Genomic DNA, 24,528 nt, shown 5'->3' with positions numbered 1-24,528 from the left:
TTTGCTCTCTACTAGTGTGGGAGCAACTTGATAGGCCAGCAGAAGCTGCAGAGGCAGACATAGAAAGGAAGCAGCACATTTGCCAACTAGGGCTTCAGGGGGAAGCAGCTCTGGGAACTGACATTCAGACTTTAAGCCCCCCTCCTTCCCCCTGCCAAGGTCTGTCCGTTTTTCTGGGAACTCACGGTCAGCTTTGGGGGATACATACAGATTTCAGATGAGCTATGACCAGGCATCTGCATGAAACAGCTCTGGGGTAGTTCCCTCTATCATATCAGCTCAATTTCAATTTTGCAGCAAAGGTTCATCCTGCGCTGCTGAGGTAATTCCCAAAGTAGTCACAGAAGTGGCTCACCCTAAATAAAGACTAAGAACATCAGCTTAAGCTTTTTGCGTGGGTCCTTTGCCACACCCCAGCTGTGGTGAGGAGAACAGCTCCCAGCAGGGTCACTCTTGGTTCCTTCCCATCCATTTACAGATGTGCTTTATACTTCTCTTAGAACAGGGATCCTTAACACTGGCTACACTTTAGATTCACCTGTGGAACTTCTGAAACATACCAATGTTGGGCTACTCTTAAAACAAATTAAACCTGAACATCTGGGAGAGGGTCCCTGGAGTTGGTAAGATTTTTTTTAACTTTTAGGTTCAGGTTCAGGGGTGCATGTGCAGGTTTGTTACATAGGTAAATTTGTGTCACAGGGGTTTGTTATACAGATTATTTCATCACCCAGTTATTAAGCCTAGTATCCATTATTTTTCCTGATCCTCTCCCTCCTACCCTCCACTCTCCAAAAGGCCCCAGTGTGTGTTGCTTCCCTCAATGTGTCCATGTGTTCTCATCACTTAGCTCCCATTTATAAGTGAAAACGTGGTATTTGGCTTTCTGTTCCTGTGTTCCTGTGTTAGTCTGCTAAGGAGCCTCCAGCTCCATCCATGTCCCTTCAAAGAACATGATCTCATTTTTTTTTATGACTGCTGGGTATATAAGCAAAGAAATAGAAATTGTCCTATCATAAAGACACATGCATGTGGATGCTTACTGTAAAGAAATTCACGATAGCAGTGACATGGAGCTGGTAACACTGACAAACTCAAGTGATTCTAATGTGTGATCAGGAGAGAGAACAAGACTAGATGAGAAGTGTAGCTTCGTAACCAATTTCCTGGTTTCCATGTCGTTCTCTTCCTTAAACCTATCTATCTCACTTATTATTGAAATACTAAGTTCAAGAACCCCCCAACATGACCTTGTTTATTTTTTGCCACCCTTACCCATGCACTCTACCCTCCAGCCACACCTGGTTCTTTTCCAGTCCACAGATGCAACACCTATATTAATCTTACTGAAATGTTACTCATACTGTTTCCCTGACCTAGAATATCCCCAATCCTTTTCCAAAAGCAGTGGTTTTCAAATGTGAGTGTGCCTCAGAATTTCCTGAAGAGCTTGTTGAAATACAACTTGCTGGGCTCCACCATGGAGTGCCTGATTTAGTAGGTCGAAGATGGACCTGAGATTTGACCTGCTAACAAATTCTCAAGTAATGCTGACGCTGCTGGGCAAAAGATCATATTTTGCTGTTCTCTCCTTCTCGAGTTTCCAAAGGGCCTTTTTCAAATTGATAGTGTGGTTCCAAGAAGAAATGACTCTAGTGGGATCTGCCCTTGGCAAACTTTAGGGGAGAACAGAATTGTCTTCAGCATTCTTCTAGCTCACTTCATTACCTCCTAATTCCCACCCTCCTACTCCTAAGCACTCAAGCTTCTTATACTGGTTACTAGTTGTTCAAAATGCTCCACAGCAAAGGTTTTTGTGCTCTAGCCAGACTCTTAGGCCCTCTGGCTTCCATACTCTGCTAAGATGTTCTGTTGATAATACAATAGCAGAACATACAGAGACAGTTCTGTGGTTAATTAAGCACAACATGGGCTCTGGGGTCAAACAGGTCCGGTGGATTTGTGTATCCACCACTTACCTGCTGTATAGCACTGCAAAATCACTAAGCTTCTCTGAGGCTACATTTCTTCATCTGTAGTAAGAGGATATCATGCATACATTGCAGGGTAATTATGAGAAATAAAATAATGTATGTAAAGAACATACCTGGCATATGTTAAGCACTCAATAAATAGTTGCTATTAGAAATGCATTAAAACTTTACTATTAGTAACTGGTAAGAGATTGCCTAAGTAGCCCTTACATTTTAACAACAACCTTGTTAGGGAGGATCTCTGGGGAAACTCTCCATTTTTTCCCTGTAGCCAGAATGATCTTTTCAGAATATAAATTGAATCATTTTGTTGCTCTGCCTAAACTTTTTCTCATTGTTTCCCTCTTGCTCGTAGGATAAAACCCTAAATCCTTAAATGACCTATATGGCCCCATATAAGTGGTTCTTAACTGGGGAGTATTTGGAAGTTTTGGGACATTTTGATTGTCATAAATACCAAAGGCAGCAGCGTTAATGTTTAATGTACAGGAACCAGGACAGTGAACCTCCTGCAACCTTGCATATGCAAACCAGCACTCCCCAGCCCCATGCAAAACTGTCCCACCCCAAAGCCAATGGCACTCCCATTGAGAAACACCCTAGCCAAACTCTCTAACCTCACCTCCTATCACTTCCTTACTCTCTGCACTCCAGCCACCCAGGCCTTGCTTTTAGTCCTCCGCAGCACCTTGGACCTTCTGTTCTTTCCACTTGGAAAGAAGTTCTTTTCTGATGGGTCATTTAACTCCTACTGACCCTTCAAACCTCAGCTTAAGTGATATTGCTTCATGCAGGCCTGAATTCACTCCCCATTATAGTATATACCTTCCTTAGAACTGTATTCCTTTCTTTCATAATATTTATCTTAGCTTATAATTATGTACTCTGTAATTTTTTTGTTATTATGTGATTAATGTTTGCCTCACCCATAAGATCACAAATTCCAAAAAAAGCAAGCATCACATCAGTTTTTTCTCACCATTATATACCCAGTACCTATCCCAGTGCTTGACTAGCAGTAGGTACTCAGTCTGTCTCTTTGAGAAATGAATATTCACATAAGTAGCCCCTAGTCTTAATCAAATCTCTAGGGAGAGGGGGCAGTTATTAACATACTCTGCTCTTATAGGTCTTAGAACAACTGGCTCCCACTGAACTCTTTGAGGTAGAAGGGGGACCTGGATAGAGTTGAAAGGTGCTTCCCTATAATTATTCCGTTTGCATTGAAACTTATTAGAAAGCAATGGTTGGTCACAATGTTTATGTTTCCAGTTTCTGCACATAGACATTCTGATTGATTGCCTGCTCCCAATCCTAAATATATTAAAACAAATGAAGGATTGTTTAAAGCATGTTGTCTATTTACTTTTTGATGCTTCTAAGACATGCAGGGTACCTGTCCAATTTTTGGCAAATTTGAAAAATATTTTGTCAAGAGTTTAGCAGTATTGGAACATGGTACCATGTGTGGTAAGAGCTACTTATACCTCAACTCTCTAGTGAACTCTGTATTAAAAATCAAGACAATAGGCTGCGTCAGCTCTAAGTAGCTTGGAGTTGGTTTGTTTGCATGTTTAACACCATAGTCCAAGCAATAAGAAAGAAAGAAAAAAGAAAGAGCAGGAGTATGTGTTTGGTGCATATAAGAAATGCTGATTCTAGCTGGGTGTGGTGAATCACATCTGTAGTCCCAGCTACTCAATAGGAGACTGAATCTGGAGGATCACTTGAGTTCAGGAGTTTGAGACAAGCCTGGGTGACAGCAAGACCCTGTCTCAAAAAAATATGCTGCGTCTGTTCCAGTGTGACTAAAACGAATAAGCAAAGGGAAGGTAATCGAAGAAGAGGTCAGAGAGATAGCTAAGAGTAGGTCAGTTAAATTTTTTGTTCACCCTGGGAGTAGGCTGGGAGCCATCGGAGGGTTTTGAGCAGAGGAGCATGTGATCTAACTTATTTTTAAAACGAATCACTTTCAGTACTTTTTGAAGAAAAAAAATTGTGGAGGAGGGGTGGTGTGTGAGCAGCCTGCAGGGCGTAAAGAACAGAAGCAGCCAGGCCAGTTAGGAGACTGTTGTGATAATTCAGGTGAAAGGAGATGGAAATTGTTGACCAGATGGTAGCAGAGAAGGCAGTAAAAAGTGATTGGATCTTAGGTATATTTTGAAAGTAGAAGGTAACATGTGAGAGAAACCGAAATCAAAGATATATTTATTTATTCAACAAATTAATACCTACTATGTGCCAGGTACTGTTCTATGTGCTTGGGATACAGCAGTGAACAAAGCAAACAAAAATCTCCATCTTATTTGAGTTTACGTTTTTGTTGTTGTTCAGACACAGTCTTGGTTTGTCACCCAGGCTGGAGTGCAGTGGCAAGATCGTGGCTCACTGCAACCTCTAACTCCTGAGTTCAAGTGATTCTCATGTCTCAGTCTCCAGAGTAGCTGGGATTACAAGTGTGCACCAACATGCCTTGGATACTTTTTTGTATTTTCAGTAGAGATGGGTTTTTGCCATGTTAGCCAGGCTAGTCTCAAACTCCTGGCCTCAAGTGATCTGCCCATCTCGGCCTTTCAAAGTCCTGGGATTACAGGCATGAGCCCCTGCACCTGGCTGGAGCTTACTTTTTAACCGATAATAGATAACATGTTTTGAGCACTTCCTGTGTTCCAAGCACTTTGCATTCTTAACTCATTTAATTCTCAATACAATCCAATTATATATGTGTGTATGGTATTACCCCCATTTCTCAGATGAGGAAACTAAGGCACAGAGAGGGTAACTGAGTTCCTCGAGGTCCCACAGCTAATAAGCAAAGCTGTGTTTCCAACCCAGGAAATTATGCTTGAGAGTCTGAGTTCAAACCACTACACTTTACTACCTCATTACCAAGCCAGTATTCCCACACCAGGAGGAGCAAAGCTAAATCACCTGGGTGAAAACTAAGAATCTAACAGCTAGAAGACTCAAAGTTTTTTGGCCTGAAAAATTGCAAGGATGTACTTACCATTTACAAGAGCTTGATTCTGAATATAAATTGGTAGCCTAGGCACAGAAAGATTTGGGCCAGTGAGTACTCTCTAAAATGTCCTATATTATCTGACACAAAATGTTGTGTCATAGCATCATGTAAGTGTTAGCTCTAATTATCCACTAGAATGGTTAAGTGGCATTCAAAAGGGCAGAAGTTATCAGGCCTGCTGAGACCCTGACACACTGCCAGGCAAACCAGGAGGCTTTAGTCAGTGAAATCGCCTGAGGATTCTTTCATGGAAATCTACCATCAAATATGGTAGAAATACATGGGAACAAAAGTGATAATGAAGCCTGAGATTTGGAGATATGCTTGTAGAAATTGCTTGCATTTTTGTTGGATGCTTACCATGTTGTAGGCCCTATCCTAAGTGTTAGCAATGTATTATCTCACCTAATCTTCACAACAAACCCAGGAAGAAGATATTAGTATTTCCATGTATAAATCTGGGAATCTGAAAGGTTTGGTGACAACCAGGCTCTCCTAGCTCAAAAGTGGTGGGGTGGGATGCAAACACACACCTGTTTGACTCCAAAGCCCATACTGCTCCCCAGTAGGATAAATTTTTCTCTTGTGCTCCCCAGTGAACTCTGCACAGATCATCCACTCACCATTATTTGAATTGCTTCTACTTAAACCTGTACTTATTTGTATATTGCTGTATGTGCTTTGGTAATATCTCATTCAAGCATATGTTCCATCTCTCCCATTTATTTTATAAGATCACTGAGGTTGGGGCCCTGATTTGCTTATCTTGCTACTTTCCAGCAGTTTTAGTTATGGGGATCTGCCCTCAAGTGAGTGTCTAATAAAGGTAGCTGATTGACTGCAATAAACTGCTTGAGAAATCTGCTGGTGATTCTGTATGCTTTCATCAAAGACAAGATTAATATCACAGTGGCAGGTAAATTAACAGCTACCATTTCTTTAAGATTTAATTTGTCCTAAACATTGTACCATGCAAAATGCTTGCCATGCATTATCTCATTTAACCCTGAAAATATGAATCAGATACTCTAATTACGATCCCCATATTTCATGATCTAGCAGTCCCACTGATCGGTATATACTAAAAAGAAATGAAATCACTATATCAGAGAGATACCTACACTCCCGTGTTTACAGCAGCCCCATTCACAGTACTCAATGTATGGAATCAACCCAAGTACTCATCAACAGATGAATGGACAAAGAAAATATGGTACATACACACAAAGGAATACTATTTAGCCATAAAAAAGAATGAAATCCTGTCATTTGTAGCAACATGGATAGAACTGGAGTACATTATGTTAAGTGAAATAAGCCAGGCACAGGCATGTTTTCACTCATATGTGGGAGCAAATAAAATTGATCTCATGGAGGTAGTGAATAGAATACTGTTTCTCAGAGGCTAGAAAGGGCAGAGGGGGTATAGGGTATGAAGAGAGGTTGGTTAACACGTACAAAACTACAGTTAGATAGTAGGAATAATAACTTATAATGTTCTCGCATGTTCTCACTCATAGTGGGAGTTGAAGAATGAGAACACATAGACACAGAGAGGGGAACATCACACACCAGGGCCTGTCAGGGGGCTGGGGGGCAAGGGGAGGGAGGGCATTAGGACAAATACCTAATGCATGTGGGGCTTAAAACCTAGATGATGGGTTGACAGGTGCTGCAAACCACCGTGGCACATGTATCCCTATGTAACTAACCTGCATGTTCAGCACATGTATCCCAGAACTTAAAGTAAAATAAAATAAAATAACTTCTCATGTTCAATAGCACTGCCAGGAGACTATATATAGTCAACAATTTATTATACAATTAACGCTTGATTTTTTTCAAACCAAACTCAGACGAAACATACAGTCATCCCTTGGTATGCATGGCGAGTTGGTTCCAGGAACCTCACGTGTACCAAAATCCACACATGCTGAAGTCCTGAAGCTGGCCCTGTGGAACTCTATATTTAAAAAGTGCAGGTTTCACATCTTGTGAATAGTGTGTTTCCCACCCATGATTGGTTGGGGTAAAAATGTTTGTATAAGTGGATCCATGCAGTTCAAATCCATGTTGTTAAAAAGTCAACTGTACAGTATTTGAGAATCCGCGAATACAGAGGGCTGACTTTGCGTCTGTGGGTTTGGTAGGGCTGACTGCAGACTGGAGGATGCTTGGATTTTGGTATTCGGGGGGTCCTAGAACCAACCCCTCACGTATACTGAAGTATGAAGCCCTTTTAAATAGCTGGAAGAGAATACATACAGTATTCCCAACACAAAAAATGATAAATGCTCAATATCCCAATTACCCTGATTTTATTAATAGACATTGTATGCATAAATCAAAATATCACATATACCCCCTAAATATAAATATAAATAAATATGTCTATTATGTATCAATTAAAAATTGAAAATAATTTTAAAGGCTGGGCACACATCTATAATCCCAGTACTTTGGGAAGCCAAGGTGGGTGGATCACTTAAGGTCAGGAGTTCGAGACCAGCCTGGCCAACATGGTGAAACCCCATTTCTACTAAAAATACAAAAATTAGCTGAGCATGGTGGCAGGTGCCTGTAATCCCAGCTACTCAGGAGGCTGAGGCAGAAGAATTGCTTGAGCCCAGGAGGTGGAGGTTGCAATGAATGGAGATTGTGCCACTGCACTCCAGCCTGGGCAACTAGAGCCAGACTCAGTCTCAAAATAATAATAATAAATAATAATTTTTAAAATTCCCATATCTCAGATGGGAGAATAAGATTTAAAGAGGATAAAAACTTCAAAATCATTCAGCTGGTAAATGGCAGCCATTTGTCTGCCCAACTCCACAGTCAGTTTTCTTAACCACTGGGGTTAAGATAGAAATTATGCCATATCATCATTTCTCTCAATGAGCAAATGCAATTTTTAAAACATATAATCTTCAAATTTTTCTTAAAGTAGCTTTCTTGAGATATAATTGAAATGCAGTAAAAATATTTAAAGTATACAACTTAGTATGTTTTGACATATATATGCACCTATGAAACCATCATCATAATCAAGATAAATAGAAAAATCCATCACCTTCAAATGTTTCCATGCTTTTGTAAGGCCTCCTTCCCACCATTTTATGGTCTTACCCTGTCCCCAAGCACAAATTATGTTTTTGAATGTGCAATGCAGCAACTTGGGAGAGTGTCTACTTGTATGATCTACAAATGATCATACCAGCTCTATCCCTCATATACTGGATTCATTTGATTCATGTCACAGTTAGCTGATCTGTGACTTGTGATTCTCAGTGCTGAACCCTAACTTGAAGCTGACATCCAAGCTAAGTACAGTAATAAGAGTGATGATAAATTCTCTCTGAGTTTCAAAGCTAATCTAAGAAGCCAGCTGGGTTGATTGATTATTTTCTTTTCAGAAACAAAAGATGTAGATTATTTATTACCTAGACTGCAGCCCTAGGGATCTTTTTGGGCTCCCATGTATTAGGAAAAATGGGCTTGTTATGTATAAGCTTTTGAAAAATCTCTATATCACCCAGTATAGAATTTCCAGGCTATGACAAAGGCAGAATAGCCAGTCAGCAGGTAAATTCATTTTTTAAAAAAAACCTATCAAACTATTTATTTGATGGCCAGACCTAGATGTGATAGATTGCTGCGAGGTTTTTGGAAAACGATGCACAAGAGCCCTAAAGGCTTTTCTTTATCAAATTTACTCATCTATCAGCTTTGCTCATTTGCTCATGGTATCCTCTACCCACACATTAACCTAACATTTTCACTCTAAGTGGGAGAAAAAAATGGTGGTAAAGAAGGATAGTATGAACATCTGAACCCTGATAGACTATTACCCTTGGCCACTGTCACCCATCCATCTGAATCTCAGCCCTGTTTATGAAATAGGATAATAGAGAAAGAAGGTTCATATTATCTAAATGATGAGAGATTAATCTATATGGTTCAGCTGTTAAGTCATAGGATTACAGGGAAAAGAGCAGTCACTGTGTACTGAGGTGGTCTGGGACGGCTTCTTGAAGGAGGGGCTAGATGTAGGCCCAGAGGAAAATGGGAAAGAATTCCAAATACATCTCGCCACTGGCATGATGACTATGTTAGAGGCGGTAATGAGTACAACAAATGCAATTGGTACAGAGGGGAAAGGGAGCATCTCCAAGACTGAAGGTCTCTAACAGCACTGCCATGCTGACCTAGAAGAGAGAGACACAAGGAAGGAAAGAGGAAAGAGACAGACAACTGGTGGTGGTAAAAGGGTAGTTTCCAATTAATTTTTCTGTCTTTTTTTACCACAGTCACTGGCAATCAGATGTCTGTGTCTTTTCATTTCAGACAAGCCCTTGTCTACCCATCAAAGATAAAGCAATTCTGCTTAGAGCAGTTTCTATTAGCAGCAGCAGTTAGCATAAAGGAAAAGTAAGTCTCAGGAGGAATTTCTGCAGAGAAAACATTTTCTCTTGATTTTTCTGTCAAAAGATGGAAGTATGCCATGGTGGGAAATATCCGAGACAATTCGATCTCTCTGTAGTAGGCCATCTGGTAACCAAGCACTTCTGATCCCTAACTCCTCCACTGAAGGACAGACATAGCTCATGCAGGAGCCTGGAAAGCAATCGTTCATTTAAGAGAGCCGAAGAAAACCATCTTTGCTTGTTTTCATAGACACTCAGGGTTGAAATAAAGGTAGTCTACTCTGATCTCTCAAGGGAAAATTTACCTAAAGTGGGCTCCTGGAGATTATCTTCTTTATCTCCTATCTTGTGGCCAGTTTAATGTGATCTATTTATCCCAGAGAACTGTGCAGCTCCATCTCAAAAGAATTTTGAGATACTGTTGCAGCCTTTCACTACTGAATTTTTCCTTGTATCTTAAAACCACAGAATTATTATTTTTTTGAGACAAAGTCTTACTCTGTTGCCCAGGTTAGAGTGCAGTGGCATAATCTCCACTCACTGCAACCTCCGCCTCCTGGGTTCAAGCGATTCTCCTGCCTCAGCCTCCGAAGTATTCGGGATTACAGGTGTCCACCACCATGCCTGGCTAATGTTTGTATTTTTAGTAGAGACAGGATTTCACCATTTGGTCAAGCTAGTCTCCAACTCCTGGCCCCAAGCAATATACCCACGTCAGCATCCCAAAGTGCTGGGATTACAGGCTTGAGCCACTACGCCCAGCTGCAAAGCCATAGAATTTTACTCAAAGGAACCTTGGAGACTATTTAGTCTAACTGTCCTCTTTTAAAAAAAATAGAATTTTCTTGATTTTAGAAAATTAGTTAAAATATTATTTTTGATTAGGAATAAAGCTGGCAAATTTCTCTCAATCCAAGACACTTTTTGTGCCCTCATTTTCCCCCCAAAGGTAAAAAGTGTTATTGGTTTTGAGTTTTCTTACAGATGATTTTGATACTTCTATATATGTGAAAATATGTAGTATTATTTTTGTGTGTTTTAATTTGTTTCAAAGTTATCATATAGTATGCATCTTGCTTTATTCATTCATCATTGTTTTGAGATCTAGACCATTCCTTTTAGCTGCAGCTAAGTATTCCATTGCATGAAAGCATCACATTTTCTTCCAATTCTCTCTTGATGAGTATTTACAAATCTGCTTTATGGAGAGAGAACTGAGGCTCAGAGAAGTTACAAGATTGCCTCAAGGTAAGCTTCGGTACAACTAACACTAGAATCTACATCTAAGATGAGAGGCAGATGAATAGATGAGTTTCTCAAAGGTTAACTTCCATGAATAGGCTCATTCATGAAAGTCCTAGTTGTTCCAATATGAAGTTGAAACCTAGGCTTTAAGAGTGTGAAAATTCTGAACATGCATACTTCCTAGAGTGGGCGATCCAAAAAACTCATAACCCGTAGTCTTATATACTAAAGATCATCAGGGATCACTCCCGGGAAAGAAAATAGCTGTGACAGAGTTACATTTGTGAACAAGGGAAAGCATGCTGGAAGACTGTAGGCTCTAAGAAGCATCATGCCTCAGCCCAAAATATTTCCTTTAACTTTGCTCCTGGTATCTGAAAAGCCTTTCTCTTCAGCTTACAGCTTTGAATATTGAAGATTTTTCATCTGTAACTTCCCTGAGAATTAAACTAATATAGGCCATTAATGGATACTTGATAGCTTGGTTTACTAGTTTGCTTGCTAGAACAAAGTCATTATGGGAAATGGACATATGTTATACATCCAGGTACATGGTCAGGATGAGGCAAAGGGAACAAGAAAGGAAGAAAATGAACATTTTTTGATTACCTGCTATGTGCCAAGCAATGTTCTAGGTAATTTATACATATATTTGCACAATGGGATTAATGCCATTTTCCATATTAGGAAACAAGAGCTCAGGGAGATTAAATAACTTGCCCAAAGTTTATTTGTTCATTCATTCATTTCCTCAATAACATTTTTTTCAAGCTCCTTTTGCTATATGCCAGAAGCTATGCTCAGTGAGGAAATATTTTGGTGTGTATGAGACAACAAGTTTTGTCTTCATGGACTTAAAATCATGGAAAAAATGTACCATAAGCAAGCCAAGATAAGCATGGTAAAGGACATTGGATTGGGCACTGTGAATATAGACAGTAGGCAAATCATGAGCACCTTGAGGTCTCATTTATTTATGTAGCAAATATATATTGAATACTTACTATATTCAGGCAATGAGCCTGACACTTTGGGGGAATATAAAAATGAATAAGATACGCCATACTCCTAAGAGCGCTTAGACTATAACAGATGTTCACTCAATATTTGAATACCAGCCTAAAACCTATAAGTTCAAGTTCAAGTGACAACTCATGCTTCTAAGCTATTTGTCTTGTCAGGTAAAAGGGTAAATTTGTGTCAAGCTGAGAAAGAAGTAAGTGGGGGTGAAATAGGTACACAATGGCTAAATATCAGCTACTATCTCCATTAAACTGGAGTGCTCTGTAAAATATTGTGCTCAATAGAGCTAGGGACAAGATAGTTTTTTCACCAACTGACTGACATGGACATGTCAGTCAGTTGGTGAAAAAACTGATTGACATAAGGTTTCAGCAGGTTCTTGTTCTCTGACTATAAGTAAAATGACAAAGGGGTTGCCAGTGTGTCTACATATGAGGTGTTTTATTTTTCCTAAGATCCAGAGTAAAGAGAAGCATCTGCTTTACAGGTAGAAACCCTGCCTACCACCAGGAGAAACTTAACAGAAGCCAAATACTTGTTCTCCATCCGGTGGTGTGCTGGTAAATGTTTAACAACCAGATCTCCAGAAAAAATATCTATTTGCTGCTTCATATTCTATACATAAATCATAGGGGTTAATTTTACATGTCAATTTGACTGGGCCATGGGATGCCCAGATATTTGGTTAAACATTATTCTATGTGTTTCCATAAGCATATTTCTGGATGACAGTAACAATTGAATTGGCAGAATGAGTAAAGCAGATTGCCCTCCCTAACATGGGTGGCCCTCATTCAATCATTTGAAGCCCTGTATTGATCAAAATGGCTGACCCTCCCATGAGTAACAGGGAGCTCCTCTTGCCTGACTATTTGAACTGCAACATCAATCTTTTCTGGACTTCAGACTTGAATTGTTGACAAATGAATGGATAAAGAAGTTGTGTACATATACAATCAAATATTATTCAGCACTCAAAAGGGAGATCCTGTCATTTGCAACAACATAGGTGAAACTAGAGAACATTATGCTAAGTGAAATAAGCCAGAGAGAAAAAGAAAAATACTGCATGATCTCACTTACATATGGAATCTAAAAAAAAATTGAATGAATAGAAACAGTTGTTGGGGTGTGGGGAGATGAAGGTCAAAAGGTACAAAGGTGTGGTGATAAAGGATGAATAAGTCTAGAGATCTAATGTGCAGCACGGCGTCTATAGTTACTATAGTTAATAATATGGTATTGTGTACTGGAAATTTACGAAGAGACTATGTTTTAGGTATGCTTACCACAAAAAAACAAAAAGAAAGAAAAAGCAAGTTAATTATATGAGATGATTATTATGTTAATTTGCTTAAATGTAGCAATTGCCTCACTAAGTATATGTACCCAAAAATATCATGTTGCACAGCTTACATTATACAATAAAACATTTTAATTTATAAAGACACTAATGACTTTATTTCCAGTAGTAAAGAGAGCACTGATGGTCCATGGTGTGATCCGGTAATAGATAAAAGCAAAAGATCATATTGAATACACCTGACCAACCACTTATAAGAAACAAGGGTCTGAATGATTTGTATATGATACATTCAAACATTTTTGGAAACCAACAAATGTAGTAGATTGGCTGGTTGCTCCTGATGTTGCTAGATACAATGGAGAAAGAAAAGGATGCATTCAGGGATTCAAATTCCCAGGCCAAGTGCCTCGTAAATGATCTGAAAGCTTCTATATATGCCCTGAAGGAGACCTTTATCTCCTGTATCCACAGGACTGAGGTTGCCAAAAATCAAATCCGAAGTTTCAACCTGAAACTGGCTGAATTGCAATGAAAGTTAAACTTCCAGCTTTGTAGTGTCTACCGATAAAGTGAAGACATTTATTGGGAAAAGATGGGATCCTGAATTTTGGAATGGGGATGTGTGGGAAGCCCATAATGAAGCTAGGGACATAGAGCTCCTAAATTCTGAGTCTTCTTTGCCAGTTAAGCAGGCCTTCACACCCCCAGTGGTAGTGACTCCTCTACCCTTGTCTGAGAGGATTAACTCTGCATTGCCTGGGAAGGTGTAATGGCCTTCCCTGAGGCAGTAGCTGTTCAGGATAATGCTGAGTCTTCTGAGAACTCACCCACACCACTCTTTGCTTCTACACTGATAACTAGATTCAAGTCCCAGCAGGCCCCTAAAAGTGAAGTACAAACCATGCAAAGGTATACTATAATCCAGAAGAACTACTTGAGTTTTCTAACGTTTAAAGACAGAAATCCAGGGAACATATGTGGGAATGGATATTAAGAATTTGGGGTAATGGTATATGGAAGACAAATCAGGCCAAATTTGTTGATATGGGTTCACTAATTAGAGACTGCATTTAATGTTGAAACTTATGGAATTAGAAAGTGGTATAATTGGGTGATTCACTAAAAGAAGGATCAAAAGGCCCCCAGTGGGCAAATTGAAAATGCCAAACCTACCTTAGTTTGATGTAGAGTTTAATGTAGAGGAAAGATTCAAAAGTTTAGAGATTGGAATGTTTGAGTGGATTTATCATTTAAGATCTCATCCATCTTTGAAAGGTCTAGAAGACATATCATTCACATAAATTTTTGAGGGGAGCCTCAGCATTCTTGAAGAATTCTGTGGTTGCTCTTCCCTGTAGGCCAGATCTTACTGTGAAAACAGCAGTCACTGAATTGGGAAACCTAAATGCTATGGAAGGACCTAGATTCTGGGGTGGCAGGGGCCAAGTGCAGCACTCAACTGCCAAAGGCAAGGTGGGCATGGTGACCATAAGGGACAACAAAGTCAAAGCAGAAATCAGAATTGTCTGACTTGTGCTGACCTATGGTATTAACTACTTAATCATGGAGTTCCTAAACGTTAAATAGTTAGGAAGCATACTAAATTCTTAATCTGGATGACCAGAAAATTTCTATGTAAAGTGAACAAAAGTCTAATCCGAATCATAAAAACAGATAGTCAATCAATTTTCTGACTTTAGGCAGTTCACATACCTAGAACCCCTTGAATGAAGGGGAAGCCAGGTCCCTTAGAGGAAGGACCCTGATACACTGAAAAAAAATTGTACTGTTAATCTTTATCCCAGCCTTCCCCAGTGGGGCCTATGACCTTTTAGCAAGGTAATTGTGCATTGGAGGAAAGAAAATAATCAGACATTTGAGGGCACTGACTCTGAAGTCAAAATAATTCCAAAATATCAGTGTGGTCCACCAGTCAGAGAGGTGAGGTAATCAAAGAAGTTTTAGCTCAGGTCTGTCTTATAGTTGGTCCAGTGTGTCTTCAAACCCATCTTGTGTTTATTTTCCCAGCTCCAGAATGCATAATTGGAATAGATATACTCAACAGTTGGCAGAATTATCACAATGACTTCCTGACCTATAGAGTGTGGGCCATTATGGTGGAAGGGGGTAAGTGGATGCCACTAGAATTGCCTCTACTTCAGAACATAGTAAACAAAAATAATACCAGATTCCTGGCAGGATTGCAGAGATTATTGCCGCCATTAAACACTTGAAAGATAGTGATGGTGATTAGGGATGTGTGATTCCCACCATATCCTCTTTCAACTTGCCCATTTGGCTTCTGCAGAAGACAGATGGATCTTGGATATGACAGTGGATTACTGTAAACCTAACCAGGCAGTGACTGCAATTGCAGCTGCTGTACTACATGTAGTTTCATTGTTGAAGCAAATTAACAAATCCCTGGAGATACACACACACACACACACACACACACACACACACACACACACACACACAGTATAAAGGTATTAGTCTGATATATGTCTTTTTCTCCATCCCTGTACATAAGGCCCATCAGAAGCAGTTTGCTATCATCTGGCAAGGCAAGCAATACAACTTCATGGTCCAACCTCAGAGTATATCACCTTTTCAGCCCTATGTCATAATATAGTTCAGAGGGATTTTGATCACTTTTCCCTTCCACAAGATATCACACTAATTCATTACATTGATGATATTCTACTGCTTGGATCCAATGAACAAAAAGTAGCAACTATCCTAGGCTCATTGGTAAGACATTTGTGTGCCAGAGAGTGGGAAAAAAAAAAATCTGACAGAAATTCAAGGGCCTTTCACCTCAGTGAAATTGCCTGGAGTCTAGTGGTGTGAACACTGTCAAGTTACCCTTCCCAAGGTGAAGGATATGCTGCTGCATTTGGTCTTTACTACAACCAAAGAAGCACAATGCCTAGTGGACTTCTTTAGATTTTGAAGGCAACATATTTCTCATTTAGTGTGTTAGCCCATCTTATTTACAGTGACCTGTAAACCTGCTAGTTTTGAGTGGGCCCCAGAATAAGATCCAGGCTGCTGTGCAAGCTTCTCTGTCACTTGAGCTATATCACCCAGCTGAACCAATGGTGCCTCAAGTGTCAGTGGCAGATAGGGAGGTTGTTTGGTGCCTTTGGCATCCCCATGTAGGTGCCTCACAGTACAGGCCCTCAGGATTTTGGAGCAAAGTCCTGCCGTCCTCTGTGGTTAACTAATCCCCTTTTGAGAAATAGCTCTTAGCTTGCTACTGGGCCTTAGTAGAGACTAAATTCCTGCACATGGGCCACAAAGTTACCATGCAACCTGAGCTGCACATCACGAACTTGGTGTTTTCTGACACACCAAGCTATAAAGTTGGTGGCCACTTCATCATCAGATAAAAGTGGTACATACATAATCAGGCCTGAGTAAGTTCTGAGGGCACGAGTAAGTGGCCCAAATATCCATGGTTCTCTCTCCTGCTATACTGCCTTCTCTCTCCCAGCCTGTGCCTATGGCCATATGAGGAGTTGCCTATTATCAGCTGATACACGAAGGGAAGACTCAGGCCTGGTTTACAGATAGTTTTACACACTATGCAGGCACAACCCAAGAGTAAACAGCTGCCACATTACAATTCATTTTAGGATGTCCCTTAAGGAGAGTGGTGAAGAAAAATCCTCTCAGTGGGCAGAACATTGAGTAGTGTACCTAGTTGTTAACTAGCTTGAAAGAAGAAATGGATGGACATGAGATTATATACTGATTCATGAGCTGTAGCCAATGGTTTGCTGGATGGTCAGGGACTTGAACATGATTGGAAAATTTGTGACAGGAAAATGTGGGAAAGACTTATATAGGTAGACCTCTCCAAATGGGAAAAAAAGTAAAGGTTTTGTCCCCCATGTAAATGCTCACTGAAGGGTTACCTCAGCAGAGGAAGACTTTAATAATCAAGTGGACAGGATGATCTGTTCTATAGACAGTAGTCAGGCTCTTTCCTCAGCCACCTCTGTCATCACCAATGAGTTTATAAAGAAAGTGGCCATGATGACAGTAATGGACGTGATAATGGGCTCAGCAACATGGACTCCCACTCACCAAGGCCTGCCTGGTTACAGTCACTGCTGAGTGTCCAATCTTATAGCAGCAGAGACCAATACCTTCTACAAAAACTGTCATTCATGGACTTAGAGCATGCTTTATCCACCATCATAATAATCCACACAGCATTATTTTTGGTCAAGGAACTTACTTCACAGCAAAAGAGGTACAGCAGTGAGTCCATGGTCATGGAATTTCACTGGCCTTACCATATTCTCCACTATCCTAAAGTAGCTGGCTTGAAAGTACAGTGGAATGGCCTTTTCAAGACTCAGTTACAGAATCAGTTTGGTTACAATACTTTTAAGGTTAGGGCAGGTTTCTCCAGAAGGGTCTATATGCTCTGAGTCAGCATCCAATATATGGTGCTATGCTTCCATAGCCAAAATTCACAGTTCCAAAAATCTGAGGTATAATTGAGAATGAAATCATTCACTATTACCCCTAGTAACCCATTAGCAAGATTTTTGTTTTCTGCTCCCACGACCTTATGCCTTGCTGACCTAGAGGTCTTAGTTCCAAAGAGAGAAATGCTTCTACCAGAAAATGCAACATTTCCATTGACTTGGAAATTAAGACACATCTGAATCAGCAGGCAAAGAAGGGAGTCATGGTGTTGGTTGGTGTGATTGAGCCTGAATACCAGTGAAAAATTGGACTACTACTCCATAATGAAGATAAGGAAGAGTATGTCTGAAACACTGGAGATTTCTTAGAGGATCTCTTAATATTACCATGCCCTGTGATTAAGGTCAGTGAAAAACTATAACCCAATCCAGGCCAGATTCTAAATGGCCCAGAATCTTCAGGAATAAAGATTTCAGTTATCCCACCAGATAAACAACCATGACCAGCTGACATGCTTGTGAAGGCAAAGGAAACGCAGAATGGGTAGTGGAAGAAGGTAGTTATAAATGCCAGCTGTGATCACATGGCCAGTTACAGAAATTAGATCTATAATTATCATGAGCATTTCTTCCTTATTTTACAAGGAATATTATATTAGTCCATTCTCACACTGCCATAAGGGACTAACTGAGACTGGGTAATTTATGAATAAAAGAGGTTTAATTGACTCATAGTTCTGCAGGCTGTACAGAAGCATGGCTGAGAGGCCTCAAGAAACTTATAATCAAGGCAGAACGTGAAGGGGAGGCAAGCATGTCTTACCATGGTGAAGAAGGAAAGAGAGAGCAAGTGAGGGGTGAAGTACCACAGGTTAAAACCATTAAATCTTGTGAGAACTCACTCCCTATCATGAGAACATCATAGGAAAAATTTGCCCCCATGAACCAATTACCTCCCACCAGGTCCCTCCCCTGACATGTGGGGATTACAATTTGGCATGAGATTTGGATTGAGACACAGAGCCAAACCATATCTAATATGTTTGTGTTTATATGTATTAAGCAAACATCTATGTATTATTTCCTTTCTTATTCCTTTATTATGAAATATAAAATGTATTAACTATACATCATGGTAATTAAGTTATGAGCTATCAAGGCAAAGAGTAAACATCACTCAAGGACTTTACCTCCTCTTCTACAGAAGGGCTTAGTGAATTTTCGGTTGTACACAGGACAGTTGGCTCATGTTAGGCTGAATTATGACCTTGTTATTGTTTTTATTTGGAGATTAAGTATGATTTAATGAGATGTGTTTAGGTGCCAAATTGACAAGTGGTGGACTTGTGATGCTTAATTTTATGTGTCAACTTAACTGGGCCATAGGGTACCCAGATATTTAGTCAAATGTTACTCTGGGTTTGTCTTTACAGGTATTTTTAGATAAGATTAACATTTGAATTGGTAAACTGAATAAAGCAGATTGCCCCCAATATGTGTGTGGTCTTCGATCCAATCAGTTGAAGGCCTAAATAGAATAAAAATGCTGACTCTTTTATGAGCAAGTGGGGGCTCCTCCTGCCTGACTACTTGAGCTGGGGCATCAGTCTTTTTTCCCTTTGAACCTGAACTGAAACATTAGCTATTTGGGGGTCACAAACCTGCTGGTTTTTGAACTGGAATATGCATCACCAGCTCTGTTGGTTCCCAGACTTTTGGAATCATACTAGAACTACACCATCAACTCTCCTAGATCTCCAGCATGCTGACTGCAGATCTTGGGATTTCTCAGTTTCCATAATTGCATGGGCCAATTATTTATAATAAATCTCTCTCATACGCATATATATGGATATATACATACATACAGTCTTCTCTATATATACACATATACATATATATTTATGTATGAGTTCTCCAGAAAAACAGGATGTGTGTGCATGTGTGTGTGTAAATACACATCAGAGTTCTCAAAGCTAACAGGATGTGTATCTCTGACTAATACACAAATATATTGCAAATTTTATTGATATAAATGATGTGTATCACACAATTTACAAATAATCAAGTATACACTACTCTACTGTAAATTCCATATGTAGTCTATTGAATCTCACAAAATGCTCTCAGTGACTTTTGCTGAAGCTTGTATCCTTAACCAGACTATGTTTGCAATTGATGAAGGAGTTGAGTTTTGATATGAACGTTGGTTGATACTTTAATGAGTGAAACTAAAGTGAAAAAACATGTTGAAATTTTACTCGTCCATCAATGACAGGAATGAATTCACTGATTAACCTGGACTATTTTTCAAATACTAAAAGAATATTTCCTAAATTTTTGTGCAATTTACAATTTGAATAAGGTATAGAACATATAAGAAAATGCAAACAAAGTATACCATTTGGTAGGTTTTGACATATATCCCATTAAACCCATTAAATCACCACCAATGAACATATTTATCATGTCCAAAAGTTTCCGCCTGCCCATTTTGTAATGCCTCTCCACTCCCATCATCCACAGGAAACCATTGATCTTTTTCTCACTATAGATTTGTTTTAATATTCAAGAATTTTATGTAAATGGAATAATAATATACTCTTTTCTCTTGCTTCATCTACTCGGCATACTTATTTTGAAATTTATCAATATTGTAGCATGTCTTGACAATTTATTCCATTTTGTTGCTGAATAGTATTGCAATGTATGAATACATAATTTACTTATCCATTTACCTGTTAAAGAACAACTGGACTGTTTCCAGTTCGGAGCTATTGAAAATAAGGCTACTATGAAAATTCATGGACCGGTTTTTGTATGGACATATATATTAACTTTTCTGGGATAACTACCTAGGTACGTTTAGACTGGATCATATGGTACATGTATGCTTATTTTTTTAAGAAATTGCATGAGACTCAAGAGAATGATAAAATAAATTAAAAAAAGAAATTGCTAAACCAGTTTACAAAGATGTACCCTTTTTCATTCCCACCAGCAGTATATGCGAGTTCTAGCTCCTTTACATTCTCACCCACACTTGGTATGGTCAGTCATTTTAATCATTTACCTAAAAACTAATGATATTGAGCAACTTCTCATATGCCTATTTTCCATTTATGTATTCTTTTTGGTGAAGTATCTTTTCAAGAATTTTGCCTAGCTTAAAAACCAGATTTTTTTTCTATTACAGGGTATTTTAAGAGCCTTTATATGTTCTGAATGAGTCCTTTATCAGATTATGATTTGCATGTATTTTCCCAGTCTGTAACTCACATTTTCATTGTCTCAATAGTGTCTTTAGAACAACAGAGAATTTTAATTTGTATAGAGTCTGATTAATCCTTCCTTTCCTCTATTCTAGAATATACTTTTGGTGTTATATCAAAGAAGTCGTTGCTTGGCTCATGGTCACAAATATTTTTCATTATATCTTATTCTAGTCATTCTATAATTTTAGGATTTACACATAAGTTTATGATCTATTTTGAATTAAGTTATGCATATAGTGTAAAATATGGCTCAAAGTTCTTTATTTTTACATAGAAATCCTATTGTTCCAGCACGTTTGTTGAAAAAGACTCTGCTTTATCCACTGAATTGCCTTTAGCTTTTACAGACATCAGCCGTATATACATGTGTAGGTATACTTCTGGACTCCTTTTTTCCCTTTAATCTATTTGCTTCTCTTGATGCCACTATCACATTTCTTGATTGCTATATCTTTACCAAAAGTCTAATGTGTGCATCTTTCATTTTTTATTATTTCCTTCTAGCACTAGCCAAAACATCCAGTATACTGCTAAATAGAAGTTGCAAGAGTGGATATATTTGCCTTGTTTCTGATCTTAGGTGGAAAGTATTCATCCTTTTATAATGAAGTATGATGTTACCTGTGGGTCTTTTTAAAAAAACTTTATTAAAATATAATTGACATAAAAATTGTACATACTTAAGGCATACGACTTAATGTTTTGTTATAAATACACATTATGAAATTATTACCAGCTAATTAACTGATGGCAACCTCTACACAGTTACCATTTGTGTATGTCTGTTGAGATTTAAGATCCAGACTCATAGCAAATTTCAAGTATATAATATAGTATTTTTTACTATTGTCCCCATGCTGTACATTATAACTCCAGAACTTATTCATTTTGTAAAACTGAAATGTTATACCCTTTGGCCAACATTATCCAATTCTTCCATCTGCCAACCATTATCTAATTCTGCTTCCTTGAATTTGACTATCTCAGATTCCACATATTAAATGAGATCATGCAGTATTTCAATTTCTGTGTCTTGCTTATTTCACCTAGAATAATGTCCACCAACTCCATCCATGTTGCCACAAGTGGCAAGATGTTCTTCTTCTTTAAGAGAGAATAATATTTAATCACCCAGACACATTAACGTTATTTCCATATCTTGGCTATTGCGAATAATGCTGCAAAGAACATAAAGAGAATATTGTCCTTTGTGATGTTATTTTCAATTCCTTTTGGCTATAAACACAAAAGTGGGATTGGTGGATTTTTTAATCTTCTGAGGAATTTTCATAATGTTTTCCACAATGGCTGTACCAATTTACATTCCCACAAGAGTGCACAAAATTTCCCCTTTCTCCACATCCTCACCAACACTTACCTTTTGTCTTTTTGAGAATAGCCGTCTTAACAGGTGTGAGGTGATATCTTGTTGGGATTCTCATTTGCATTTCTCTGATGATTAGAGATGTTTAACACCTTTGCATATGCCTGTTGGCCATCTGCATTTCTTCCTTTGAGAAGTATCTATTTAGATTCTTTGCCCATTTTTTAATTGGGTTATTTGTATTTTTGATATTGAGTTGTATGAATTCCTTATATATGTTGGATATTAACCACTTATTTGATATATAGTTTGCCAATACTTTTTCCCATTCTGTGGGTAGCCTTTTTGTTTTCTTGATTTGTTCCTTTGTCATGCAGAAGCTTTTTAGTTGATATAAATTGATATAATAATTGATATAATAATTCTTGTCTATTTTTGCTTTTGTTGTCTGTGCTATTGGAGTTACATCCTAAAAATTATCACCAAGGGTTTTCTCTATGTTTTCTTCTAGCAGTTTTGTAGTTGCAAGTCTTATGTTTAAATCTTTAAGTTTTATGTATGATATAAGATATAAATTTAATTTTGATTTTTGCATTTGGATATTCAGTTTTCCCAATACCATTTGTTGAAGAGTCTATCCTTTTTCCATTTTGTGTTTTTGACACCCTGAAGATCAGATAACCATAAATGTGTGGGTTTATTTCTTGGTTATCTCTTCTGTTCCATTCGTCTGTATGTCTACTTTTATGCCAGTACTCTAAAGTTTTAATTACTTTAATATAATTTAAAGTCGGGAAGTATGATGCCTCCAGCTTATCATTTTGCACAAGATTGCTTTGGCTGCTTTAGGTGTTTTGTAGTTCCATACAAATTTTAGAATTATTTTTTCTGTTTTTTTAAATGCCATTTGGGATTTTGATAGAAGTTGCATTGAATCTGTGGATGATTTTGGGTAGTACAGACATTTTGAAAACATTAATTATTCAAATCCATAAACTTGGGATCTCATTTCATTTGTTGTGTCTTTTCTAATTTCTTCAACAATATTTTATGATTTTCAGTGCATTGGTCTTACAACTCTTTGGTTAATTCCTAAGTATTTTATTTTTGCTTGTTCTTGTCTCTGATGTAAATGGGACTGTTTTCTCAATTTTTCTTCTGGATAGGTCATTGTTGGTGTATAGAAATGCCACTGATTTTTGTATGATGATGTATTTATTCTACAACTTTACTGATTTATTAGTGCTAACAGGTTTGTGAATTCTGTAGTGTTTTCTACATATATGATCATATCTGCAAACAAATAATTTTACCTCTTCCTTTCCAATTTTGATGAATTTTATTTCTTTTTCTTGCCTAATTGCTCTGGGTAGAACTTCCAGTATTATGTTAAATAACAGTGATGGGTGAGAGTATCCTTCCTTTGTTCTGGATCTTAAAGAAAAAGCTTTCAGTTTATTCCCATTGATTATGACGTTAGCCTTGAGTTTTTCATGTATGGTCTTTACTGTGTTAAGGTAATTTTTCTATATTTATTTACTTATTTTACTATTTATTTATTTAGAGACAGGATCTCACATTGTCAACCAGGCTAGAGTGCAGTAGCATAATCATAGTTCACTCCAGGCTCAGTCTCTTAGGCTTAAGTGATTCTCCCATATTAGCCTCCTGAGTAGCTGGGACTACAAGCACACACCACCACACCCAGGTAATTTTTCTATTTTTTACAGAGACAAGGTTTTGACACATTGCCCAAGTTAGTCTGGAACTCCTGGGCTCAAGCAGTTTTCCCGCCTCAGCCTCCCAAAGTGCAGGGGCTATAGGTGTAAGCCATCATGACCAGCCTCCATATTCATTTTGTTGAGTTTTATCATGAATAGATGGTGAATTTCATAAAAGGTTTTTTCTGTATCTATTGAGATGATCGTGCAGCTTTTGTCCTTTATTCGGTTAATGTAGTGTATGACATTGATGGATTTTCACATGTTGTATCCTCCTTTCTTCTCAGAGATAAAGTCCATTTTATCATGTAACATGATCTTTTTAGTGTGCTGTTGAATTTGGTTTGCTAGAATTTGATTGAGGATTTTCATATCTATGTGTATCAGGTGGTTTTCTTTTCTGGTGTTGTCTTTGGTTGGCTTTGGGATTATGCTGTTCTTGGCCTCATAAAGTGGGTTTGGAGTGTTCCCTCTTCTATTGTGTGTGTGTGTGTGTGTGTGTGTGTGTAAAATTCGAGATGGGTCAGTATTAGTTTTTCTTTGAATGTTTGGTAGAATTAACCTGAGAAGCTATCTGATCCAGGCTTCTTTTGGTTGGAAGGTTTTGAATTACGGATTCAATTTCCTTATTTGTTTTGGTCTCTTCAGACTTTCTATATTTTCCTGATTTAGTCATGGTATGTTGTATGTTGCCAGTAATTTATTCACTTATTCTGTCATCCAATTTATTTGTATATAATTTTTCATAA

General features: G+C 38.3%; 1 protein-coding gene across 2 annotated transcripts in view; it reads left to right on the top strand.

The window, feature by feature from the left end:
• Positions 1-24,528, top strand: part of TRPC5 (transient receptor potential cation channel subfamily C member 5) — a 298,330-nt gene that overhangs the window by 82,431 nt on the left and 191,371 nt on the right. The window contains exon 3 of one of the 2 annotated variants that reach the window (XM_078363588.1): positions 15,043-15,141. The exons of the other annotated variant lie outside the window; for it this stretch is intronic. The gene's annotated coding sequence lies outside the window, so the exon portion shown is untranslated. The remainder of the gene's footprint in view (positions 1-15,042; positions 15,142-24,528) is intronic. 2 annotated transcript variants of the gene reach the window in all.

Source organism: Callithrix jacchus, chromosome X (genome assembly GCF_049354715.1).
Source record: "Callithrix jacchus isolate 240 chromosome X, calJac240_pri, whole genome shotgun sequence".
Lineage (NCBI taxonomy): Eukaryota > Metazoa > Chordata > Mammalia > Primates > Cebidae > Callithrix > Callithrix jacchus.
This window is presented reverse-complemented; position numbering and strand designations above follow the sequence as displayed.